The sequence below is a fragment of the Lolium rigidum genome, chromosome 4 (genome assembly GCF_022539505.1).
Source record: "Lolium rigidum isolate FL_2022 chromosome 4, APGP_CSIRO_Lrig_0.1, whole genome shotgun sequence".
In the NCBI taxonomy this organism is placed as follows: domain Eukaryota; kingdom Viridiplantae; phylum Streptophyta; class Magnoliopsida; order Poales; family Poaceae; genus Lolium; species Lolium rigidum.
In genome coordinates, this window is record NC_061511.1 from 45,453,284 (window position 1) to 45,467,129 (window position 13,846).

Genomic DNA, 13,846 nt, shown 5'->3' on the forward strand with positions numbered 1-13,846 from the left:
AGTTTATTCTTGATTGGTGATGAAGAAATCAACGGGTAGAGGCCACGCAAACATCTACCTTTAAGAAGTACCTTGTTCGTTGCCTGATCCTTGACATAAAAATACCAAGGGTGAAATTCGATGAAGACATGATTGTCTTTAGTAAAACAATGAACACAAACAAGATTTTTAGTGACATGTGGAACATGAAGAACATTCTTAAGATGCAAGGATTTAGAGTGGGTATCAACAATTGCATGACCAACATGTCTAATGCTCATACCTTGTCCATTTGCCGCATGGATTTGCTCGCAGCCGGTGTACTTCTCCTTCATGGTGAGCTTGTTGAGCTCACCGGTGATGTGGTCGGTGGCGCCGGTGTCACTGTACCAATTGGTGTCCACTCCATAGGACACTGCATTGGAACCCTTCTCCTCCTCTTCTTTATCGTCTTCGGAGTAGCGGTGCCAGCACTTCCATGCTTCGTGCCCTTGTTTGCCACAAATCTGGCACGAGATGAGGTCGCGGTCACGGTCCTTGCCGCTCCTGCCTCCTCCACGGCGGCCACCGCTGCCGCCGCCGTGACGACCATGGCCGCGGTTGTTGTTGATGTTGCCGTGGCCTCCCCTGCGTCCACCATAGTGCCCATGTCCGCGCGGTCCGCCACGTCCACGCTAGGCCGAGTTGATGGAGGCGCCGCCGTTGATGCTGTCGTCGGTGAGCAGCTCCATGCGACTATCATAGGCGCAAACCTGAGCGTAGAGTTCGCTCACGGTGAGGTCCTCCCCACCATTGACGCCGATGGCGGCAAAGAGGGGATTGTAGGGCTCGTCCAGGCCCGCAAGAAGATACTCAACGAGCTCCTCTTCGTCGATTGGCCGGCCTGCTGCAGCAAGCTCGTCGGCGAGGCCCTTCATCTTGGTGAAGAAGGCCACCGTCGTCATGTTCTCCTTCCTCGTCTTGGCAAGGGCGACGCGAAGGTTGGAGACCCGCGTCCTGGACTGGGAGGCAAACATCGCCTTGATTGCCCCCAGACCTCTGCCGCCGTGTCCATCCCAATGACGGATACGAGGATGTCCAGCGTGAGGGAACCGAGCAGGAAGGTGAGCACATGTTGGTCCGTGGCCACTCATGCTTCGTAGGCAGGGTTGGGCTCCTTGGAGGTCTTGCCGTCTTTCTCGACGGTGATGGTTTCGGCCGGCGGGTCCGTCTTGCTGTCGAGGAAGCTCATGAGACGGGCGCCGCGAATCGGGGGCAGAATCTATGACTGCCATAGGAGGTGGTTTGATCTTGTCAACTTCTCGCTCACGTTGATGCCGGCTAGGGGATTGGTCATGGTGGCGAGAGAGGATGGGTGAGGGATCGTAGATGTGTTTTTAGGAAGTCGGCTCTCATACCATATGATCGCTCAAGGCTGTTGGGAACGATGGGGACTTCCATCGGTTACGTGTTAACTTATATAGGCCAACAACAGCAGAGCTAGATACATGGAAGGTTACAACAAATAGAGGAAAACACGGGATTGATCTTGATCTTATAACCCGATCAGATCAATGACAGAATTGTTTGAACTACCGTCTACCTCTATCTGAACTTTTGTCTAGGTTCATCTGAACTTCTCTGTCGTGAACACTAGATACTCTAACAATAAGTACTTTTGTTTTTAGTGTATTTCGTGCAGTTTTTTTCTTTACTCGGTAACTGTATTACTGGTGTGTGGCACTGTACCTGTACTTATTCGTGTGTGCGACTGTACTTTTGTACGTATACTTGCTTGTGTGCGTGACTGTGCTTATTTACCCGTATTTGCACGTGCGCGTAACTGTACTTCTGTACATACTTGCTCGTGGACGCGACTGTACTTCTGTATTCGTACTTGCTTTATACTTGTAGTTTCTCGTGTGCGTGACTATAATTCTGTACCTGAGCTCATGTGCGCAACGTACATGTATTTACTCGTGTGCGCGGCTGTACATATACTTGATCGTCCATGTAACTATACTTTTGCTTTATACATAATTGTACTCGCGTATTCACTAAGTTGTACTCGCGTGTACACCGAGTAGTACTTGCCTTTTAATGTACTGGTACTTCGTTACTTGTACTTGTACTCGGCAGAATGTAAAAATAGCTAATCGAAGGAAGTATGCCCGCAAGCCGTGATTGTTGACCGATTGAAGCACACATACGCGGCACGGCCTGTGGTGCATGCGGCCACGCGGGGCTAGCTAGCTAGAAAGTACTTGGTGTTATTTCTACTCGTACGTCACGCTGGATTTATTTGGCTGGGTACACTAGTAGAAAAATGGGCATCCATCTAAACCATAAATACCGGATCCCTTACGAACCGGTACAAAAGGGGGCATTAGTACCGGTTCCATGCGTGTGACATCTATACCGGTTCGTAAAGGCCCTTTTATAGTTACGAACCGGTATGAAAGGGTCTGAGCCCAGTTTCCAGTCGAAGGTGGGGCCAGGGCTGCACCTTTAGTACCGGTTCGTGTAAGAAACCGGTACTAAAGGGTCCGTACCCTTTATCAGCGCGCCCGACCTCCTGCATATCTCATTCTCCTTCTCCTCCTCTCACATTTCCAAATATTTTGCACCTCTCACACTCCAATAATCTTCATTTTTCTCCACCATTTTAACAAGATTAACGGCATACATCTATCCAAGGGTTAGCAATATCATCCTTCCTTCCGGCGTTCCTAATTTAGCTCATTTCTTTGGTAGTTTTAACTCGTACTATTTTTCTAGTGCTAGCAAGTTGTTCGATGAAATGCCTAAGTTAGGGATTTTATTTTTTTATATGCAATTTGAGCTGAAATTATGGTATGTTTTGTAGGTTTTAATTAGTATCATCCCGTCCTCACCGCCGTCGATCGCCAGCGTCGTCCCCTAGCCGGTATGGTACCACCTCGGTGAGCCTCTTCTTTTTTATAATTTTTTTTTAGTTTTATGTGCTGAACTTGAATATTAATTAAGTTGGTCAGTCATATATCCACGATGTTGTGTACTTAATGATTTTTGATATACATATAAAATGCAGATGAGTCGACAATGGATGTACGGTGACCGGTGCCATCCCGAGTTCATTAATGGCATGCATTATTTTCTCAACGTGGCTGAGGCAAACAGGCGGTCGAATGGTTTCATATATTATCCATGTAGTTCCTGTAAGAATATGAAGGATTACTCTACCTCAAAGACCCTTCACGTCCACCTGCTGGAGAACGGTTTCATGCCCAGCTATAATTGTTGGACCAAGCACGGAGAAAGAGGGGTTATATTGGAAGACAACGAAGAAGAAGAGGATAGTGACAAGTATCCCTTATTCACTGAAGACAGTGATAGTAGAATGGGGGAAGACGAAGCTGAAGAAGAGCCCATTTTCGATGAGCCAATTTTTGATGACCCGGATGACGATTTGGGTCGGGCCATTCTTGATGCGAAGATGAACTGCGAAAATGAAAAGGAGAGGTTGAAGTTGGAGAAAATGTTAGAGGATCACAACAAACTGTTGTACCCAAATTGCGAGAATGGTCAGAAAAAGCTGGGTACCACGCTGGAATTGCTTTGCGAGTGGAAGGCGAGAGAATGGTACTTCTGACAAGGGATTTGAAAAGTTGCTGAAAATAATAAAGAAGATGCTTCTAGGGGAGAACGTATTGCCCTCTACTACGTACGAAGCAAAGAAGGTTGTCTGCCCTCTAGGATTAGAGGTGCAGAAGATACATGCATGCATCAATGACTGCATCCTCTACCGCGGGGAGTACGAGAATTTGAATGCATGCCCTGTATGTAGTGCATTGAGGTATAAGATTAGGCGAGATGACCCTGGCGATGTTGAGGGCGAGTCCACCCCCAGGAAGATGTTGGAGATATGCCCAAGAGGCAATAATAAAATGGTTATTATAATATATCTTTGTGTTTATGATAATGTTTACATACCATGCTATAATTGTATTAACCGAAACATTGATACATGTGTGTTATGTGAACAACAAGGAGTCCCTAGTAAGCCTCTTGTATAACTAGCTTGTTGATTAATAGATAATCATGGTTTCATGATCATGAACATTGGATGTTATTAATAACAAGGTTATGTCATTATATGAATGATGTAATGGACACACCCAATTAAGCGTAGCATAAGATCACGTCATTAAGTTATTTGCTATAAGCTTTTCGATACATAGTTACCTAGTCCTTTCGACCATGAGATCATGTAAATCACTTATACCGGAAAGGTACTTTGATTACATCAAACGCCACTGCGTAAATGGGTGGTTATAAAGGTGGGATTAAGTATCCGGAAAGTATGAGTTGAGGCATATGGATCAACGATGGAATTTGTCCATCCCGATGACGGATAGATATACTCCGGGCCCTCTCGGTGGAATGTCGTCTAATGTCTTGCAAGCATATGAATAAGTTCATAAGAGACCACATACCATGGTACGAGTAAAGAGTACTTGTCGGGAGACGAGGTTGAACAAGGTATAGAGTGATACCGATGATCAAACCTCGGACAAGTAAAATATCGCGTGACAAAGGGAATTGGTATCGTATGTGAATGGTTCATTCGATCACTAAGTCATCGTTGAATATGTGGGAGCCATTATGGATCTCCAGATCCCGCTATTGGTTATTGGTCGGAGAGAGATCTCAACCATGTCTACATAGTTCACGAACCGTAGGGTGACACACTTAAGGTTTGATGTTGTAATAGTAGAACTTGAATATGGAATGGAGTTCGAAGTATTGTTTGAAGTCCCGGATGGGATCCCGGACATCACGAGGAGTTCCGGAATGGTCCGGAGAATAAGATTCATATAGAGGAAGTCATTTTATAAGTTTGAAAATGATCCGGTGCATTTATGGAAGGTTCTAGAAGGTTCTAGAAAAGTCTGGAAGAAATCACTAAGGAAGGAGGAGTCCCGAAGGGACTCCACCTCCCCATGGCCGGCCAACCCTAGAGGGGGGAGTCCAAGGTGGACTCCACCAAGGGGGCCGGCCACCCCTTCATGGAAGGGTGGGAATCCCACTTGGGTGGGAGTCCCACCTTGGGTAGGTTTCCCTACTACATGGAAGGTTTTGGGTTCGGGTCTTATTCGAAGACTTGTAGTCCAACACTTGGGGTTCCACCTATATAATGAGGGGCATAGGGGAGGGGGCCGGCCACCACAAAGCCACAAGCTGGCCGCACCCCTTGAGGCCGGCCACCCCCTCTTCCAAACCCTAGCCACCCCCTCTCTCCTCCACCTCTCCCGCACGCTTAGCGAAGCTCTGCCGGAGTTCTCCATCACCACCGCCACCACGCCGTCGTGCTGCCGGAGTCAAGGAGGAGCTACTACTTCCGCTGCCCGCTGGAACGGGGAGAAGGACATCGTCTTCATCAACACCGAACGTGTGACCGAGTACGGAGGTGCTGCCCGATCGTGGCACCGTGATCAAGATCTTCTACGCGCTTTTGCAAGCGGCAAGTGATCGTCTACCGCAGCAATAAGAGCCTACTCTTATAGGCTTTGGAAATCTTCAAGGGTGAGTCTTGATCATCCCCTCGTTGCTCCCGTCTTCTAGATTGCATCTTGGCTTGGATTGCGTTCTCGCGGTAGGAAATTTTTTGTTTTCTATGCAACGAATCCCTACAGAAGAGGGTTCCTGCGAAGGTGATGTGGTATGCTCCTATAATACCACGGTTGAAACGTTTGTTCCAGAACAAAGAGCATGCCAAGTTGTTGCGATGGCACAAAGAGGACCGTAAGAAAGATTTGATGCTGAGACACCCCGCTGACGGGTCGCAGTGGAGAAAAATTGACAAAGAGTTCAAGTCATTTTCCGATGATGCAAGGAACTTAAGATTTGGTCTAAGTACAGATGGCTTTAATCCTTTCGGGGAGTAGAGCTCCAGTCATAGCACATGGCTAGTGACTCTATGTATTTATAACCTTCCTCCTTGGTTGTGCATGAAGCGGAAGTTCATTATGATGCCAGTGCTCATCCAGGGCCCGAAGCAACTCGGCAACGACATTGATGTGTACCTGAGGCCATTGGTTGAAGAACTTTTAGAGTTGTGGCGTGACGAAGGTGTACCTATGTGGGATGAGCACGAACAAAAGGAATTTAACCTACGAGCGTTGTTATTTGTAACCATCAATGATTGGCCTGCTCTTCGTGTCGGGGTGGATGAAGTTGTTCCGGGTTTTGAAACAGTGGAGCTTGATATTCCTAGAGATGATGATGAGAGGACACTGGCCGATGTCAAGCACGGTTTCGCCCTATGGCCGAAGAAGTACATCGTCCTTTTGCAAAGGCCACCAACTCCTCCACATGAGCATCAAAGGCCTTCGACTCCTCCTCCTAGCAGTCCACATGAGCAGCAAAGTCCACACCTACCTGAGAGGGACCCCAGCGTGAGTCCACCACCTCGAGATCCTCCGTGTAAGACAGCGCCCGTTAAGCGGAACGGTACGCCGCCTAGGAAGAAAGCTAGAAAGGAGAAACCACTGCCGCCTATTGAGAAGTTACCTTGGGAAAAAACACCCGGGGAAAACAAGGAAGCCGTTCAGGCCGAGGTGAAAAAAAAATTTGCACCGAAAGTGCCAGAGATACCTTTCGAGAAGACACTAGATCCGGTGAAAGTTATGCGTACCGTTGAGAATCTATATGACCCTGTACCATCGCCGCCATCTGACTATAGGCGTTCTATTGAAAGGTCGTATGACAAGATGATCGAGGAGACAAAACCCGTTCAATCGGGTATCAGGGAGATAAAAGGGATACACCAAGTCTACCAGCTCGGACAACAACCCGTTCAATCGGTCGCCCCTCTCAAGGTGTTTGATGGGAAGCCCGTTGAAAGTTCTCGACAAGACACAACCGATTTCGCCTTCGCTGAACGAGCATATCAATTTGTTCAAGGGAAAGATTTGGTCGAGAATCTCAGGAAGCTACCAACATGTATGCGTAACTTGCATTCGTGGTACCTTAATGCCTCAAAGGAAGGGATCGAGACTATCATGGTGCGAGTTAGGGAAGAGCACTACTTCCAGGCTGTGTGAACGTTGACTTCAACGAGCTTTTCCAGTTATACAATCTCCGGGCCCTCGACAAATCTATCATCAGTTCCTATTGTCTGTAAGTGATTTATTTAATTTGAGAAGTCTTTAGCTCAGCTCGTTCATTGTCTGCAGATTATAATCCTTTGTGCACTATATTATGCAGATCGAAGATGCTCGAATACAAAAGGGACGAAATCATGGACATTGGGTTCATTGACCCGCACACAATGCATGTTAAAACCATAGAAGATCCCGTCTATAACAAGGATACACCGGAGATTTTGCTAAGGTTTTTGAAGCGACAACGTGACAAAAAGCTAATAATTTGGCCTTACAACTTCGAGTGAGTCTTACTGTCTTATAACACATTATATTTTGCTCACCGTATGTCAAAATTTTAACTAATGACTTATATATATGAAACTACATATTTAAACGTGCGTAGGTTTCACTTTATTCTTCTCGTCATCAATATGCAAATTGGAGAAGTTGAAGTCTTTGACTCACTAAGCAAAAAATTGGAACTATACTTGTCTTGTTATTTAATGCTCAAAAGGTAATTTTAATTCTTATCGGTTTGTTTCGTTAATTTTCTGCTATGAACTAATTGATAACTCTTTTATGCATTTTCTTTTGTCGGGCAGCGTGTGAGAAACTTTCATCAAGGAAGATAAGTCCCATTAATGGCCACCGAAGCTGCGATGGAAGGCGAAAGTAAGTAGTACTACCTAGGTCCACACACCTTTAATTATCATACTTGACTATTGTTTGATTGAATTATATTCTGTAAAGAAATGCCCGCAACAACCACAAGGGACTGATCTCTATGGATTCTACGTTTGCGAGTACATCCACAGAATTGTCAGCGAGAGAATGAATAATGAAAGAAATAAAGAGGTACGAAAACAATATTCACAAATTTGTTTTCTTATCATAAGTTGTGCTGAGTTTCAGTAATAGTTGTTTCATTGTGATTTGAATATATATATATACACACGCACATAGCTCATGTATTCATTTGTATCTTATTCTTTTATAGTTGTCAAGAAAGCGGAACAAGCTCTCAATCAATGACCGCTTCATAGCAATAGGCGAGGAATTGGTGGGATTCTTCCTTCGGGACGTCATACCACCATTCGCAGAGTTCCACTATGAATGAAGATGTACATATTACATATATAGTTCACTCGAAGAGTACCACTATGCTACATGTAATAGACATATTGTTATCACCAGATTTTGGACAAATCCAGAGGTGGGCCGTAAGAGAGATGGGCTTGGAAGACTACACGTGGAAGATCTCTGAAGCGGCCTTGCACGGAGAATTTGGGCTAGTTTGCCCGTGTATCTTTAATTATAGTAGATTATGTTCTAGATCAAGATTAGAGTTTGTATCGTGCACGGTGGGATATTCCCACGTTAGAAAGTCCCTGGACTATAAATATGTATCTAGGGTTTATGGAATAAACAACAACTCACGTTCAACCCAAAACAAACCAATCTCGGCGCATCGCCAACTCCTTCATCTCGAGGGTTTCAATCGGGTAAGCGACATGCTGCCTAGATCGCATCTTGCGATCTAGGCAGCACTAGCTCCACGTTGTTCATGCGTTGCTCGTACTTGAAGCGTCTTTGATGGCGAGCAACGTAGTTATCATAGATGTGTTAGGGTTAGCATAGCTCTTCGTATAACATGCTTACGTAGTGCAACCCTTGCATGTCTAGCCGCCCTCACGCCTATCTCGGGTGTGGGGGCGGCACCCTGCTTGTTCATCATCTAGTAGATCTGATCCGTTACGATTGCTCCTTGTTACGCAAGGATTAGTTTAATATCTGCAATAGTTAGGCCTTACAAAGGGGAGGATCCGGCGGCACGTAGGGTGGCGTTCGCAAGTCCTAAACGGGATGTTCCGAGGATCAACGTCATGTTGGTTTTTAGGCCTTGTTTAGGATCGGCTTATGAGCACCGTGCGTGGCCGCGAGGCCTGACTCTGGAGTAGGATGATCCGATTATGCGGTGAAAACCCTAAATCGTCGTAGATCTCATTAGCTATATCTTGATCAAGCAGGATCACCAAGTATTCGTGCACCCCGTACGAATCATGGGTGGATCGGCTCTTTGAGCCGATTCACAGGATAACCTGAGAGCCGATCGAGGCTCGTATTTAATGTTTACGTGTATGCCATGCGGGAACTAAGCGAGGCATCCCCATCACCTTCCCGACCAGGTATAGGTCAGGTGGCACGCCCTGCACTTCGCATCGCCGCGTGTGACCGAGAAGAGCATTGCGGGCCGTCGCTCGGAGGGGTCTCGGCCAGCCCGCGGCTCTAGGCTCCTCCCGGCTCTACTAGTGTTGACAGGCCGCTGCCCGCCGGTGGGTTTTGGCAGTCAACACATTCTGGCACGCCCGGTGGGACAATCGTCTACATCAACCACATCGCCATCTACATCTGAGATGGCGGCGGACGGCACGCCAGTCACCTACGAGGAGCTGCCTGCCGAGCTCAAGAAGAAATATGACGAGATCAAGGTCACCCTCGAAGCCGACCTCATCGGCTCTTTTCGAAGAACCCGTTCCCATGGCATCGGATGGAAGGGATTCTCACCGCAAGGTGCACTCGATGGGATAGATCTCTCGCCCCGTCGGAGGAACGCACCGAGGGCTGCGGCGGGAGATCAACTACTTGGTGGCTCACTCGCTACACCGCCACTGCGAAAACTTGGTCAACGTGTTGGAGCGTCTCGCTCGCGCGTGATCCAGGAGATTATGAGCCACCAGTACTCGCCGTCAGGACCAGCTCTCGGGACGCATCAAGGAGAGTTGCCACTCCAGTCCCGTCCACCGCTGCCATATGCGTTGGCAGCACCACCTGAAGTGCCGGCTACACCGGCATTCGTCGTCTACAAGATTGGTGGTGATCCTAGTGACTACCAGTTCTTGACCGAGGCGCCTAAGGAGATCCCTCAAGGATACGCGTGCACGTATGTGCCGGTTGTGGCAAGCTGGGCACTCTCAAACCAGGCCACAACATCGGGGACTCCGGCGAAAACAGGGAGAAACGTCGGCGACGAGCATGAAAGCGAGACGTGGCTAACTAAGTACGCCACCCCGACGAAACTCCGAGCCCGGCTCCTGCGGTTGGCTCGAAGCTGGAAAAGCAAACATGGCTGGCTAAGTACGCCACCCCGGCGAATCTTCGAGTGCAACTTCGCAGCCAGCACGGCGGATCAGATCAGTACCATGCCGAGAGACCGGTTCGGCATGGTGCCGAAAAGAAGGGCAATCGGCTATTCCAAGCCGTACCCCGACGAGTACGAGATGATCCCGCTGCCACCTAAATATCGGCTCCCGACTTCTCCAAATTCAGTGGATCAGATGGCGCCGGCTCCATCGAGCACGTCGGCCGATATTTGGCGCAACTAGGACCGGCTTCGGTGTCGGATCAGCTACGCGTGAGGCTCTTTTCACGGTCCCTCACGGGATCGGCTTTTGGATGGTACACCTCTTTGCCGGCAAACTCCATCCGGTCTTGGAAGCAATTGGAAGAACAATTCCATACGCAATACCATTCGAAGCTTCCGAGTCTAGCATTGCCGATCTAGCACAACTACGTCGAAGCGCGGAGAAACGGTGACAGAGTACATCCAGCGCTTCAGGAATCTTAGGAACCGATGTTATTCGGTTCGTATAACTGAAAAGGAAGCGATCGAGTTGGCGGTAGCTGGCCTTGCAACACAGCTCAAGGACATGGCCTCCCAAGCGAGATTATCCCTCGGCTGGCGCACATGGTTCGAAACTATCAACATATGAACAGCGCTACCCGGACCTGTACCAAGACAAGTTCAAGCGTGCGGTGGTCCCGGTCGATGCGAGAGGAAGACGAAGTTCTGCGGGAGACCAAGAAGTAGCGATGGCTGAGTGGACTCGGGGAGGAACCCCCGTGTCCCGCAAATGGGTAAAGCCACCGGGGCCGCCCGGGGATTTGATTTTGACGTGACCAAGACTGAACAAATCTTCGACCTCCTGCTCAAGGAGAAACAGTTGACGATTCCTGAAGGTCTCAAGTTCCCCACGGCGCAAGAGCTGAACGGAAAGCCATACTGCAAATTCCACAACTCGCTCTCCCATGCCACCAACGACTGCAGGGTGTGGCGTCAGCACATCCAAGCGGCGATAGAGAAGGGGCGTCTAATTTTCAACCAGTACGCCATGAAGGTCGACACCCAACCCTTCCCCGCCGTTAACATGGTGGAAGTCACCTACCCCGAGGGTTGCCGGCCAGGTCCCACGTTCGGCATCAACATGGTAGGACCTGGGAACCACTCTGGCAAAGATGGAGATGAGGGCAGCTGCTCTCATAGCAAGGACACAGAGGAGGCCGCTCCACGCGATCGGCTCCATCATGATGGCAAGCGCTACGTCACAGAGGGGGAAGTGAAGAATATAAGATATCAACGACCTTTCTCTGATCACCTCCTCAACAAATATGTGAGTCAGTATGACCAACGCCGACGGTCCAACTATGATGATGAAGGAGATCGTCTGGCTAGAGAAGCCAGAAGACATCGTCGGCAGGATCGCGATGAGGAGGGGCACGAGCGCCGTGCCACGGAAAAATCAAGGGAGCAAGATGACAACGCCAGACACTGGGACTGCCCTTTCTTCAGACACTGCTGGGATTCAGGAATGAGCCGATTGCCCACAATCGGCAATTGCCCAGAATGCAACCAGAAGAAGAAGGAGGCAGCCAACGTGTCTGTGTTCAAGCGCTTAGGGCCTTTCCCACCACCAAGCAAACGCACTGAGTCACCTCGTTGGGCAGATCTTGAGGATTCCGAAGACGAGGGACTAGAAGAAGAAGAAGACAGGTACCACCGTCCAAGGTGGTGCCCTAACGGACTCAGCCGTTCACAAAAACGCAGGGTTCAGCGGTTACGCGGCCTGGAGGAAGCCGAAAGGTTATACCTGCATACGCTAAGGAAGGCACGGCCTGATTTGGCTGCAAAGGTTCAGCGAGCCCTGGATGAAGAGGGTCGTCCACGGAGAATGGAGTGGCGCCCCAAACAAAGGAGAGCCGATGATGAAACATCGGCTGGCACAAACATGGTGCTCGTCTTGCCGACAGAGCTTAGTGCTCCACGATTATATGATGCACTCAAGGTGGACGAAAGCAGGCGCATCAAGTCAGAGGTTGGGTTGGTTTTATCCAGCCTGACCGAGTAGCAAGATTAAACCAATGAGCGAACCGTGCGAGGCTGATCCTTGTGATCGGCCCCAAAAATTTATGGAGGGACATTACAAAACCTTCATCGAGCAAGCAATGTGGAGGCCGATTCCAGCAATCGGCCAAAATTATCTTCTGCACATATTCTGTTTGTGGTCAGCAACGATCTACTGGGCAGCGGCCACGTCGGCAGATGAAAGTCAGCATGAATCTTTGCGAAGCCGACGTGCAAGTGCAGTGCCCTGACTAACCATGAAAGCCGATATCTGCAGTCATTTGGCAGATTCGGCTCGGGGGGCATATAGTCAGATGGACATATGCAGATGAACATGTGCAGACATGCGTGCAGTGGAATATTGGGGGCCGATTCATTCTAAAAATCGGCCAAATAAAAAAAAATTTCAGCCGATGGAAGGGCATCGACTTCAGAATTAAGAAGCGAAGCAAGACCGGCATCGACGGTCAGTGACCTACAAGGCGCGAAGTAGACTGAAGAAGCCCGGGGGGCAGCTCACCCTGAAGGTTCTCTGCTTTGGGGAGCCGATTTTGTTGAAATCGGCTAACTCTGCGTAGGCGGCACATTCGGCTGATCCATTACCGTTCTCGCCTCGACTGAGACTCGGGGGGCAGCTGGTTGGTGACTGCTCTGTTTTGGGAAGCCGATTGGAGTCGCATCGACTGGCCCTGCATTGTGATCTCCTCTGAATCGGGGTAGGAGGCCGTCAGTTTTTACCAGTTTGGACCGTCTTGTCGCTGCAAGAGGGAGAAAGGGACTAGATTCTCAAAATAGCCGATGAATAGTCATCGGCTAAGGGATTGCGAAGAATTATGGTCAGATACCAAATCGCAGCCTGAAATTGAGAAGTTCTTGGCCTACGAGCTAATCGACATGAGAGTTCGGCTTCATGGGCGTCCAAAAGAAAAGAAATCCGATACATTGCTATCGGTCTTGACAAGACAGGCGGAAGGAATGAAATTGGGGCAATTGAAGGATGAATCAAAAGAACAATTTCATTAATTCAGAGGAGCGGCTTTACAAGAAAGAGCCGATTGGCTCTCAAAAGAGGGATCTAGTACCTAGCGCACTACTACTACTAGTCCTATTCTACTAGTCGTCGCTGTCCTCGTCGTCACCGCCGTCGATGTCGTCGGCGCTGCTCCCAGGGAGCTCCTCGTCGCTGCTACCCCAGCCCGTGGCCGGAGCCTCTTCCTCCTCGTCATCATCATCGTCCTCGCTGTCCGCCCAGGAGCGGAAGCGCTTGGTTGGCGGGTACCCGGCGGAAGAGGAAGATTCATCTTCCTCCTCCTCTTCTTCTTCTTCGTCGTCATCTTCATCCTCGCTGTCCGCCCACATACGGGAGCGCTTCTTCAGCGGGAGCTTGGCGGAGGGGAAGGTCTTGGCCTTCGCTACTTCTCCTTCTTTCTTCTCATTATCGGAGGGGAGGGGGTTCACCTCGGAATGAGGCTTGTCCTCGTTCTTCTTCGGCGAGAATGGGGGGAAGAGGTTTGAGAAGGAGGAGGAAGAGGAAGACATGGGCTGGGGAGAAGAGGGTTTTTGGGTGCCGATGGGCTGGAAC